The sequence below is a fragment of the Lithobates pipiens genome, unplaced genomic scaffold, assembly GCF_037356315.1.
Source record: "Lithobates pipiens isolate NorthernLeopardFrog02 unplaced genomic scaffold, aLitPip1_a1.2 Scaffold_22, whole genome shotgun sequence".
NCBI lineage: Eukaryota > Metazoa > Chordata > Amphibia > Anura > Ranidae > Lithobates > Lithobates pipiens.
Window position 1 is genome coordinate 128,317,253 of NW_027507784.1, and position 13,356 is coordinate 128,330,608.

At 39.8% G+C, this 13,356-nt stretch overlaps 3 long non-coding RNA genes across 3 annotated transcripts; 2 read left to right on the forward strand and 1 right to left on the reverse strand.

Moving 5' to 3' along the window:
• Window positions 1-262: 262 nt before the first annotated feature.
• LOC143924164 (uncharacterized) lies at window positions 263-2,004 on the reverse strand. The gene is made up of 4 exons (XR_013261834.1): window positions 1,294-2,004; window positions 1,043-1,195; window positions 609-742; window positions 263-476 (listed from the first exon to the last, which is right to left on the reverse strand). It is a non-coding gene; the product is annotated as an uncharacterized LOC143924164 (long non-coding RNA).
• Window positions 2,005-4,943: 2,939 nt separating this feature from the next.
• On the forward strand, window positions 4,944-6,653 carry LOC143924165 (uncharacterized). The gene is made up of 4 exons (XR_013261835.1): window positions 4,944-5,622; window positions 5,721-5,873; window positions 6,174-6,307; window positions 6,440-6,653. It is a non-coding gene; the product is annotated as an uncharacterized LOC143924165 (long non-coding RNA).
• Window positions 6,654-10,736: 4,083 nt separating this feature from the next.
• On the forward strand, window positions 10,737-12,478 carry LOC143924166 (uncharacterized). The gene is made up of 4 exons (XR_013261836.1): window positions 10,737-11,447; window positions 11,546-11,698; window positions 11,999-12,132; window positions 12,265-12,478. It is a non-coding gene; the product is annotated as an uncharacterized LOC143924166 (long non-coding RNA).
• The last annotated feature ends 878 nt before the right edge of the window (window positions 12,479-13,356 follow it).

Here is a 13,356-nt window from a genome sequence, read left to right on the forward strand (position 1 = left end):
GATCAGCCTCAACATTATGACCACTGACAGGTAAGGGGAGTATCTCATTACAATGGCATCTAAAATTTGGTGGGAAATATTAGGAAGCAAGTGAACATGTTGTCCATGAAGAAATAAGTTGGTCCACACTATCCCAGAGACACATTCCTGTTAAAGGTACCTCATCCCCCAATAATTCTATAAATATTATATCCACGGATAGGAAAAAGGGAGGGGGGGGCCAGGGGATTTTTTAACGGTACATTAATTAAAGAGACAAAGATTTCTTAAAAAAGAATTCATAGCTTTAATGTTGGAAATATGTTAAAATTATTTTGGAGAAACCAAAATAGCAAAAATATAATAGCAAATACACATTTTATACAAAAAGTTACATGACACAAGATATAGGGGATCCTGAAATTGTTAGTTGCTGAGAATGATCATATATCCTCCCGACATGTTTCGCGTTTTTGCTTCTTCAGGGGAGTATGCAACTAACATGAACATAAACATAAAGAGAGGTTTAAGAATACAGAAAATACAATTATGCCATACAATTAGATACACATAAATTTCAGAACATTAGGTATGAAATTGGTCTCAATTTGCTCAGTCCAAATGCTTACCCTGATATAATCATTTCCTGCATCGCAACCCACAGGCCAACAGATGGTGAAATAGATGACAAGAATTAGGTGACAGGATCAAATGCTAAAAACAACCCAGCCTCATGCAGGGCATAGATGGAGGTAGACAAGCGCTACAAAGATCAAAAACAAAATCCAGAGATAAATACCAAGTATGACAAGTCCAGCACAGGTATTAAAAAATGTTAGTTTGTAACAAAGTGGGTAAGTAAATATCAATCCCTAAATTATAAAAGGGAATTGGGGCTGAGAAACATGCCTCCATAGTAGGATATGAGATGCTTATTATCAGAGGGATGGAACAATTGATTTTAATTAAGCCTAATTAGTATAAGGGTTGAAAGAAGTGGCTACTGGGGGTATACTACAAAAATACTGTTAAAGAGAGTAGAAGGAATAAGAATTATTTTTACCTGCAGTTAGAATCAGAGATGAAAGAGTTAATTCCATATGATGGTATTGGTGCAATACAAATGCAACAAGTTACAAAAAAGGAATCAATTGATTCATTATGATGTTTTATAAGTTGCAGAGTGCAGCGATATGCTGCCACTGCCAGGCTGAACCTACAAGTAAATAAAAAGAAGGATGACTAAATATAGGTATAGAAAGATGAGAGGCGGTATTATAACAGTATAAAATTCAGCTAAAGAAATATATTTACCAAGAGGAAAAGTTAGCGTGGCGGTAGTATCTGTGCTGAACCTGCGCTACAGATGAAATGACAGCGCTGCCTATTTATATCCCCCATCCATCGAGCCGGCGTCTGACGTCACCGGCTCGATGCGGACAGCCATAGGTGGAAGCAGTGAGCATGTGCAGAGCCTTTCAAGTCGGCATTTGAACTACCAACCCCATAATGCCTCAGTGCTGACACGAGGTTAATTTGGACAAATGCTGATGGAGATGGGGCTAAGCTGACTCTCCGCCCTTGAAGGGGGCGGGAAGACACAAGTCAGCATAGAGGGCAGAAGAAACGACGATTATCATGGCTTTTAACCCTAGAGGGGATTACATGCTCCCTGCCACCTCAAATCGGGCGCCGCCTGGGGATAATACCCAGCTGCGCCCTTGGGTGTCCATATGCCCTTGCATACTTGGAGCAAGGGAAGATAAAAAGCAGAGTATCAAGTCCAAATCAAAAAATATATGGCTTTGGATTGCGGTGCAGGGAAGGAGGGAGAAAGCAAAGCTCCTCAATGTGGGTGGGACTCATAGAGAGCAACAGAGATCCCAAGTGTGCAAACCATGAAACCCACCTTGGGCCAAGCAAAGCGAGACATTAGACGGTATATATTACCGGTACAGCGTTAATAATAATTGATAATGACATTAATTGATGTACAGAGATATTTTTGATATAACATAAATATAAAAAGAAAATAAAATAAAATAAAATATTTTGTTGAAAACAAAAAGACAAAAAGAAAAAGAAAAACCAATGACTTGGGGAGGGGGTAGGAGGAAAGGAAGGAAAAGGGAAAAAGATGAACAAAAAGGGGAAAAGGGGGATATCACCTCTCTCTCTTCATGCCAGGTTCCACGGGGGCTCACAGCTAAGGTAGGAGGGTTCATGAAACAAACAAACAGAGATTAGCTATAGAAAGGATCTGTAGCTTATATTTTCATTGAAACCAGGGTATTTAGTGGCTTTTAGAATAAAGATCCACTTAGCTTCAGTTTGTAAGAGAAGCTTGTCCACTGAGCCACCTCTTGAGTTTAGAGGTATATGGGCCAGGGCTGAGAAACGTATCCAGTTGGGGTCAAAGGCATGATAGGTGCCTATGTGCCTACTTATGGCTGTGGTGATTTTTTTATTAAGAATAGGTTTGATGTGGTCTTTTATGCGGATAGAAAATAGTCTTTTAGTTTTACCTACGTAAAATCCTCCACAACGGCATTGGGCCAAATATACAACGCCTGGAGTGGAGCATGTAACGTGAAATTTCGAAACAAAACGGTTGCCGTTTGGCAATCTAATCTTTTGAGAGTTATGTATATAGGGACACATGTCACATTGCCCGCATGCATAGGTACCTGGATATTTGGATTTAGTATCACCTGAGGAGTCCTGAAAGTGACTTCTAACTAAGCTGTCCTTGAGTGATTGAGGTCTCATATAGGTGATTGATGGTGCATCATTTATGTACTGATTAACAATAGGATCGGCTTTTAAAAGAGGCCAAAACTTATTGATTATAGCACGGAACGAATGATGTTGGTTAGAGTATTTGGTAATGATACGTACTTTGTTATCGAAATTTTTTTGTTTATTGGAGAAGAGAAGGGAAGTCCTATCTTTATTTTTTACTCTATTATATGATTTTTTCAGAGATACATGACTGTATCCACGTGCTCTGAGTCTATTGTATAAGTCATTGGCTGCAATCTTAAAGTCAGAGTCAGTACTGCAATTGCGTTTGGCCCTTAGATACTGGCTGTAGGGGATGCTCTTTAGGAGAGGTTTTGGGTGAAAGCTTGTCGCATGCAAGACCGTATTGCCAGCAGTAGGCTTTCTGTATAAGGCAGAATAAACATGTCCAGTGGCATCAATTTTAATAGTTAAGTCCAAAAATTCAATGGAGTTTTGGCTGTAATTCAACGTAAACTTTAAATTGAATGGATTCACAGAAAGTAAATTGAAAAAGAGCAACAAATCTGATTCTGATCCTGACCAAAAAAATAAAATATCATCAATGTACCTGTACCAGGCTGTGATGTTACTTAGAAAAGGGACGAGGTCTTCACGCGCGAAGGTATCTTTTTCCCACCCCCCCAGGTACAGGTTGGCATACGATGGGGCACATTTAGTCCCCATCGCAACCCCCTGCACCTGGAGGTAGTGGGATTGGTTAAATTGGAATACGTTGTGCTTTAAAATAAAATCCAATAGCTTCATAACAAATTCATTATAAGCGAAGAAATTTGAGCCTCTTTCTTGCAAATAGGAGCGTATTATTTGTAAACCTTTGGTATGTGGTATAGCATTATACAAACATTCCACGTCGATGGAAACCAACCATGACTGTGCCGGTAGGCTGATACCCTCGAGTATCTTTAGAAGATCGATGGTATCCTTTACATAAGAAAAAAGGGAAATGACGTGCGGTGTAAGGTGTTTATCTACAAGGCTACTTGCATTTTCTGTCAAACTATCACAGCTGGAAATGATGGGACGTCCCGGAGGATCAGTTAGAGATTTGTGCACCTTCGGGAGGGCATAGAAAGTAGCAACTTTTGGATCTTTAGAATTTAAAAAGTTCCATGTGCCTTTGTCTATAGTACCAGATTTGTATGCATTAAAGATTATCGAACGATATTGTGTGTCAAAATGAGAGATTAAAGACACAGAAATTGGTCGATACCAGTCAGAGTTTTGAAGAATCTTATTACACATATTGAGATATTGTGAAGTATTCATAATTACGATGTTTCCACCTTTATCCGCGGGTTTTATGACTATATTGGGATTAGTTTTGAGTTGTTTTAATGCCTTTAATTGATTATGCGTTAGATTATGTTTGTTGGTCAATGGAAAATGCGTTTGTTCGATTGCCTGGCAAACTTGTTGGGTAAATGCCCAAATATTTGGATTTGTATTTAGGAGTGGGAAGTTTGTTGACTTAGGTTTAAACATTTCTAAAGGGGGAAAAGAAACTGACTGTACCGATAAACCAGTGGAAGAGATGGTTATCTCATCATCAGGAGGTACTTGGCCCTCTTCCCATAGATCCATCAAATTGGAGAGGGCTTGTTGATCAGCACTATTTACCTCATTGGTGAGTTTCAATGTATTTATTTGTACAGTAGGTTGCTTGGGCTTATGAAAAAGGGTTCTAAATATCAGTTTTCGTGCAAATAAATGTATATCCTTTATCAGAGAGAATTTGTCCGAGCTTGAATCAGGGCAGAAGGTCAGTCCTAGTTTCAGAACATCGAGTTCATGACTCGTGAGCACATAAGACGATAAGTTGACTATAGATAATTCATTCCCTGAATTGAGTTCTGGGTAGGTAGGAGAAGATTGGGTTAGGTATTGATCTACAGATCCTTTCTATAGCTAATCTCTGTTTGTTTGTTTCATGAACCCTCCTACCTTAGCTGTGAGCCCCCGTGGAACCTGGCATGAAGAGAGAGAGGTGATATCCCCCTTTTCCCCTTTTTGTTCATCTTTTTCCCTTTTCCTTCCTTTCCTCCTACCCCCTCCCCAAGTCATTGGTTTTTCTTTTTCTTTTTGTCTTTTTGTTTTCAACAAAATATTTTATTTTATTTTATTTTCTTTTTATATTTATGTTATATCAAAAATATCTCTGTACATCAATTAATGTCATTATCAATTATTATTAACGCTGTACCGGTAATATATACCGTCTAATGTCTCGCTTTGCTTGGCCCAAGGTGGGTTTCATGGTTTGCACACTTGGGATCTCTGTTGCTCTCTATGAGTCCCACCCACATTGAGGAGCTTTGCTTTCTCCCTCCTTCCCTGCACCGCAATCCAAAGCCATATATTTTTTGATTTGGACTTGATACTCTGCTTTTTATCTTCCCTTGCTCCAAGTATGCAAGGGCATATGGACACCCAAGGGCGCAGCTGGGTATTATCCCCAGGCGGCGCCCGATTTGAGGTGGCAGGGAGCATGTAATCCCCTCTAGGGTTAAAAGCCATGATAATCGTCGTTTCTTCTGCCCTCTATGCTGACTTGTGTCTTCCCGCCCCCTTCAAGGGCGGAGAGTCAGCTTAGCCCCATCTCCATCAGCATTTGTCCAAATTAACCTCGTGTCAGCACTGAGGCATTATGGGGTTGGTAGTTCAAATGCCGACTTGAAAGGCTCTGCACATGCTCACTGCTTCCACCTATGGCTGTCCGCATCGAGCCGGTGACGTCAGACGCCGGCTCGATGGATGGGGGATATAAATAGGCAGCGCTGTCATTTCATCTGTAGCGCAGGTTCAGCACAGATACTACCGCCACGCTAACTTTTCCTCTTGGTAAATATATTTCTTTAGCTGAATTTTATACTGTTATAATACCGCCTCTCATCTTTCTATACCTATATTTAGTCATCCTTCTTTTTATTTACTTGTAGGTTCAGCCTGGCAGTGGCAGCATATCGCTGCACTCTGCAACTTATAAAACATCATAATGAATCAATTGATTCCTTTTTTGTAACTTGTTGCATTTGTATTGCACCAATACCATCATATGGAATTAACTCTTTCATCTCTGATTCTAACTGCAGGTAAAAATAATTCTTATTCCTTCTACTCTCTTTAACAGTATTTTTGTAGTATACCCCCAGTAGCCACTTCTTTCAACCCTTATACTAATTAGGCTTAATTAAAATCAATTGTTCCATCCCTCTGATAATAAGCATCTCATATCCTACTATGGAGGCATGTTTCTCAGCCCCAATTCCCTTTTATAATTTAGGGATTGATATTTACTTACCCACTTTGTTACAAACTAACATTTTTTAATACCTGTGCTGGACTTGTCATACTTGGTATTTATCTCTGGATTTTGTTTTTGATCTTTGTAGCGCTTGTCTACCTCCATCTATGCCCTGCATGAGGCTGGGTTGTTTTTAGCATTTGATCCTGTCACCTAATTCTTGTCATCTATTTCACCATCTGTTGGCCTGTGGGTTGCGATGCAGGAAATGATTATATCAGGGTAAGCATTTGGACTGAGCAAATTGAGACCAATTTCATACCTAATGTTCTGAAATTTATGTGTATCTAATTGTATGGCATAATTGTATTTTCTGTATTCTTAAACCTCTCTTTATGTTTATGTTCATGTTAGTTGCATACTCCCCTGAAGAAGCAAAAACGCGAAACATGTCGGGAGGATATATGATCATTCTCAGCAACTAACAATTTCAGGATCCCCTATATCTTGTGTCATGTAACTTTTTGTATAAAATGTGTATTTGCTATTATATTTTTGCTATTTTGGTTTCTCCAAAATAATTTTAACATATTTCCAACATTAAAGCTATGAATTCTTTTTTAAGAAATCTTTGTCTCTTTAATTAATGTACCGTTAAAAAATCCCCTGGCCCCCCCCTCCCTTTTTCCTATCCGTGGATATAATATTTATAGAATTATTGGGGGATGAGGTACCTTTAACAGGAATGTGTCTCTGGGATAGTGTGGACCAACTTATTTCTATTGTACTCATGCGTTTTAATACGCTTTTTGTCCTTAGGCCCACCTCCCTGTGACACGGCAACTTTCTGTAATGATGATAAAAAAATCTTTTTGTTCTTTTGTATTTTTTGCATTTATCTTTACTAATCAATAATATTGTATTTTTCCTCTCCCCCTTTTCCTTCCCCAATTTTCCTTTTTCCCTTTATTTCCTTCTCTCTCTCTCCCGGGTCCATGGCGGCTTTCAGCGGCGAGGCCTGGGAGGGCCTAATGAACAAAGCTTCTGACCTTCAAAAGAATAGTGAACCATCGGATAAGGATCTTGACCTTGCTTTGCAATATTTGCAACGCCTCTTGGAACGTAAGGTTAGAATTTTTTGGCACAGAAAGTTTTTTCACAAATACATTGATCAACAAATCGTGCCTTTTGGCCTTAGAATACAAATTTTCCCCAATCTAAACAAAATTGACAATCTCATCAAGCAAAAATGGGAAGAAAACCTACAAACGTGTTCGATTGCAATGATGACTTTATTAGCCATCCAATATTCGCATGATATCGACCTGATAGATAATTCCATTAAAAAATGGTACGATGAATATGCTAAAATAACCTCCACTTCTAAATTTAAACGCAAGGAATCTGAATTATCCAAACACATTGAAAATTATACCTTAGAGATAATACGTTTAAAACAAAATAAACTTACACGTGATAGTAATTCCTACTCGAACGGTTCGGCATACAAATGGCCAACAGATGGTAAAAATAAAAATAAGTTCTTTAGAGCATCACGCCCCTCTAACAGGAGGGATTATAATGATGATGAAACTAGATCGAGTGCTTCATCAACCTCCTTTCCATCCAATCATTCCACAATTTATCGTGATTTATCGGGAGACAGACTCCCAAAGAGGAGAAAAAGCGATTTGGAGGGCGCCGCTATGGCAGCACCCAACCAACACCTCAGTACCCCTTTACCACCTCGAACTCATCCTATTTCCAACCAAGTCCCTGTTCGTCCCTTAATGATGTTCCATCACCCACCACCACCCCCACCTCTCATCACTCCCACCCCCATTAACACATCCTTGTCCATTTCCACCTCCAGTAACACTTCTATGTCTACCACTCTCACGTCTTCCTTCACAAAATCAGCCCCTTTGACATCATCCCTACCCATCACCAACACTAATGACATCATCATTTCACCTAGTGGTGCTCCCCTACCGGCGGACCTCCGAATCGCCCCTATTTTTTTAGGGAAAGATTCCCCTCAACCACCCAATACCTAACCCAATCTTCTCCTACCTACCCAGAACTCAATTCAGGGAATGAATTATCTATAGTCAACTTATCGTCTTATGTGCTCACGAGTCATGAACTCGATGTTCTGAAACTAGGACTGACCTTCTGCCCTGATTCAAGCTCGGACAAATTCTCTCTGATAAAGGATATACATTTATTTGCACGAAAACTGATATTTAGAACCCTTTTTCATAAGCCCAAGCAACCTACTGTACAAATAAATACATTGAAACTCACCAATGAGGTAAATAGTGCTGATCAACAAGCCCTCTCCAATTTGATGGATCTATGGGAAGAGGGCCAAGTACCTCCTGATGATGAGATAACCATCTCTTCCACTGGTTTATCGGTACAGTCAGTTTCTTTTCCCCCTTTAGAAATGTTTAAACCTAAGTCAACAAACTTCCCACTCCTAAATACAAATCCAAATATTTGGGCATTTACCCAACAAGTTTGCCAGGCAATCGAACAAACGCATTTTCCATTGACCAACAAACATAATCTAACGCATAATCAATTAAAGGCATTAAAACAACTCAAAACTAATCCCAATATAGTCATAAAACCCGCGGATAAAGGTGGAAACATCGTAATTATGAATACTTCACAATATCTCAATATGTGTAATAAGATTCTTCAAAACTCTGACTGGTATCGACCAATTTCTGTGTCTTTAATCTCTCATTTTGACACACAATATCGTTCGATAATCTTTAATGCATACAAATCTGGTACTATAGACAAAGGCACATGGAACTTTTTAAATTCTAAAGATCCAAAAGTTGCTACTTTCTATGCCCTCCCGAAGGTGCACAAATCTCTAACTGATCCTCCGGGACGTCCCATCATTTCCAGCTGTGATAGTTTGACAGAAAATGCAAGTAGCCTTGTAGATAAACACCTTACACCGCACGTCATTTCCCTTTTTTCTTATGTAAAGGATACCATCGATCTTCTAAAGATACTCGAGGGTATCAGCCTACCGGCACAGTCATGGTTGGTTTCCATCGACGTGGAATGTTTGTATAATGCTATACCACATACCAAAGGTTTACAAATAATACGCTCCTATTTGCAAGAAAGAGGCTCAAATTTCTTCGCTTATAATGAATTTGTTATGAAGCTATTGGATTTTATTTTAAAGCACAACGTATTCCAATTTAACCAATCCCACTACCTCCAGGTGCAGGGGGTTGCGATGGGGACTAAATGTGCCCCATCGTATGCCAACCTGTACCTGGGGGGGTGGGAAAAAGATACCTTCGCGCGTGAAGACCTCGTCCCTTTTCTAAGTAACATCACAGCCTGGTACAGGTACATTGATGATATTTTATTTTTTTGGTCAGGATCAGAATCAGATTTGTTGCTCTTTTTCAATTTACTTTCTGTGAATCCATTCAATTTAAAGTTTACGTTGAATTACAGCCAAAACTCCATTGAATTTTTGGACTTAACTATTAAAATTGATGCCACTGGACATGTTTATTCTGCCTTATACAGAAAGCCTACTGCTGGCAATACGGTCTTGCATGCGACAAGCTTTCACCCAAAACCTCTCCTAAAGAGCATCCCCTACAGCCAGTATCTAAGGGCCAAACGCAATTGCAGTACTGACTCTGACTTTAAGATTGCAGCCAATGACTTATACAATAGACTCAGAGCACGTGGATACAGTCATGTATCTCTGAAAAAATCATATAATAGAGTAAAAAATAAAGATAGGACTTCCCTTCTCTTCTCCAATAAACAAAAAAATTTCGATAACAAAGTACGTATCATTACCAAATACTCTAACCAACATCATTCGTTCCGTGCTATAATCAATAAGTTTTGGCCTCTTTTAAAAGCCGATCCTATTGTTAATCAGTACATAAATGATGCACCATCAATCACCTATATGAGACCTCAATCACTCAAGGACAGCTTAGTTAGAAGTCACTTTCAGGACTCCTCAGGTGATACTAAATCCAAATATCCAGGTACCTATGCATGCGGGCAATGTGACATGTGTCCCTATATACATAACTCTCAAAAGATTAGATTGCCAAACGGCAACCGTTTTGTTTCGAAATTTCACGTTACATGCTCCACTCCAGGCGTTGTATATTTGGCCCAATGCCGTTGTGGAGGATTTTACGTAGGTAAAACTAAAAGACTATTTTCTATCCGCATAAAAGACCACATCAAACCTATTCTTAATAAAAAAATCACCACAGCCATAAGTAGGCACATAGGCACCTATCATGCCTTTGACCCCAACTGGATACGTTTCTCAGCCCTGGCCCATATACCTCTAAACTCAAGAGGTGGCTCAGTGGACAAGCTTCTCTTACAAACTGAAGCTAAGTGGATCTTTATTCTAAAAGCCACTAAATACCCTGGTTTCAATGAAAATATAAGCTACAGATCCTTTCTATAGCTAATCTCTGTTTGTTTGTTTCATGAACCCTCCTACCTTAGCTGTGAGCCCCCGTGGAACCTGGCATGAAGAGAGAGAGGTGATATCCCCCTTTTCCCCTTTTTGTTCATCTTTTTCCCTTTTCCTTCCTTTCCTCCTACCCCCTCCCCAAGTCATTGGTTTTTCTTTTTCTTTTTGTCTTTTTGTTTTCAACAAAATATTTTATTTTATTTTATTTTCTTTTTATATTTATGTTATATCAAAAATATCTCTGTACATCAATTAATGTCATTATCAATTATTATTAACGCTGTACCGGTAATATATACCGTCTAATGTCTCGCTTTGCTTGGCCCAAGGTGGGTTTCATGGTTTGCACACTTGGGATCTCTGTTGCTCTCTATGAGTCCCACCCACATTGAGGAGCTTTGCTTTCTCCCTCCTTCCCTGCACCGCAATCCAAAGCCATATATTTTTTGATTTGGACTTGATACTCTGCTTTTTATCTTCCCTTGCTCCAAGTATGCAAGGGCATATGGACACCCAAGGGCGCAGCTGGGTATTATCCCCAGGCGGCGCCCGATTTGAGGTGGCAGGGAGCATGTAATCCCCTCTAGGGTTAAAAGCCATGATAATCGTCGTTTCTTCTGCCCTCTATGCTGACTTGTGTCTTCCCGCCCCCTTCAAGGGCGGAGAGTCAGCTTAGCCCCATCTCCATCAGCATTTGTCCAAATTAACCTCGTGTCAGCACTGAGGCATTATGGGGTTGGTAGTTCAAATGCCGACTTGAAAGGCTCTGCACATGCTCACTGCTTCCACCTATGGCTGTCCGCATCGAGCCGGTGACGTCAGACGCCGGCTCGATGGATGGGGGATATAAATAGGCAGCGCTGTCATTTCATCTGTAGCGCAGGTTCAGCACAGATACTACCGCCACGCTAACTTTTCCTCTTGGTAAATATATTTCTTTAGCTGAATTTTATACTGTTATAATACCGCCTCTCATCTTTCTATACCTATATTTAGTCATCCTTCTTTTTATTTACTTGTAGGTTCAGCCTGGCAGTGGCAGCATATCGCTGCACTCTGCAACTTATAAAACATCATAATGAATCAATTGATTCCTTTTTTGTAACTTGTTGCATTTGTATTGCACCAATACCATCATATGGAATTAACTCTTTCATCTCTGATTCTAACTGCAGGTAAAAATAATTCTTATTCCTTCTACTCTCTTTAACAGTATTTTTGTAGTATACCCCCAGTAGCCACTTCTTTCAACCCTTATACTAATTAGGCTTAATTAAAATCAATTGTTCCATCCCTCTGATAATAAGCATCTCATATCCTACTATGGAGGCATGTTTCTCAGCCCCAATTCCCTTTTATAATTTAGGGATTGATATTTACTTACCCACTTTGTTACAAACTAACATTTTTTAATACCTGTGCTGGACTTGTCATACTTGGTATTTATCTCTGGATTTTGTTTTTGATCTTTGTAGCGCTTGTCTACCTCCATCTATGCCCTGCATGAGGCTGGGTTGTTTTTAGCATTTGATCCTGTCACCTAATTCTTGTCATCTATTTCACCATCTGTTGGCCTGTGGGTTGCGATGCAGGAAATGATTATATCAGGGTAAGCATTTGGACTGAGCAAATTGAGACCAATTTCATACCTAATGTTCTGAAATTTATGTGTATCTAATTGTATGGCATAATTGTATTTTCTGTATTCTTAAACCTCTCTTTATGTTTATGTTCATGTTAGTTGCATACTCCCCTGAAGAAGCAAAAACGCGAAACATGTCGGGAGGATATATGATCATTCTCAGCAACTAACAATTTCAGGATCCCCTATATCTTGTGTCATGTAACTTTTTGTATAAAATGTGTATTTGCTATTATATTTTTGCTATTTTGGTTTCTCCAAAATAATTTTAACATATTTCCAACATTAAAGCTATGAATTCTTTTTTAAGAAATCTTTGTCTCTTTAATTAATGTACCGTTAAAAAATCCCCTCCCTTTTTCCTATCCGTGGATATAATGTTGTCCATGAAGTTGATGTGGCGAAAGCAGAAAAAAAATGGGCACCACAGTTTGCAGTGTATGGAACTGTGAAGCCCATGGTGACCCATGTCCATAGCCAAAAGCTTCTACAATGGTCACATGAACATGTCTGGTCTGATGAATCACAATTTATTTTACATCATGTGGCCGGATGGGTGTGCGTCACTTACCTGGGGAAGAGATGGCACCAGGATGCGGTATAAGAAGGCAAGAGGCAGTGTGATGCTTCGGGCCATGTTCTCCTGGGAAACCTTGGGTCCTGCCATTCATGTGGATGTTACTTTTGTTTCCATGTCTAAATGGATCAGGGGCGTTTTAGCAAAAGGGAGCCATACTCAATATTAGGTGGGCGGTCATAATGTTATGGCTGATTGGTGTATATCTGGGTCCCCTGCTGAACTGGACACATTTCCATCCATAGATGGCTGTCAATACTCAGGGCTTTTGTTCTCAGAAAATTGGTGCAGGAACTTAGGCCACGACCCCTATCACCCCCCCCCCCCCACACACACACACACACACACACACACCCCTCCAGACAGCATCATGGTCAGATTTTACCAGGAGGGTCTTAAAGGGCCATTAAATAACAGGAGTGAATTACATATGGCCTGCAGAGTTTGGGGGGATTGCATAGAGAAATTCAGGAGTGGGCTACGTACATAGTGCAGAGTTCAGGAGTGTGTTACATACATAGTGCAGAGTTCAGGAGTATGCTATGTACATAGTGCAGAGTTTTGCCTTCTTCAACAGCTGCTTAACTCTGCATCCCCCATTCACATCTCACCCC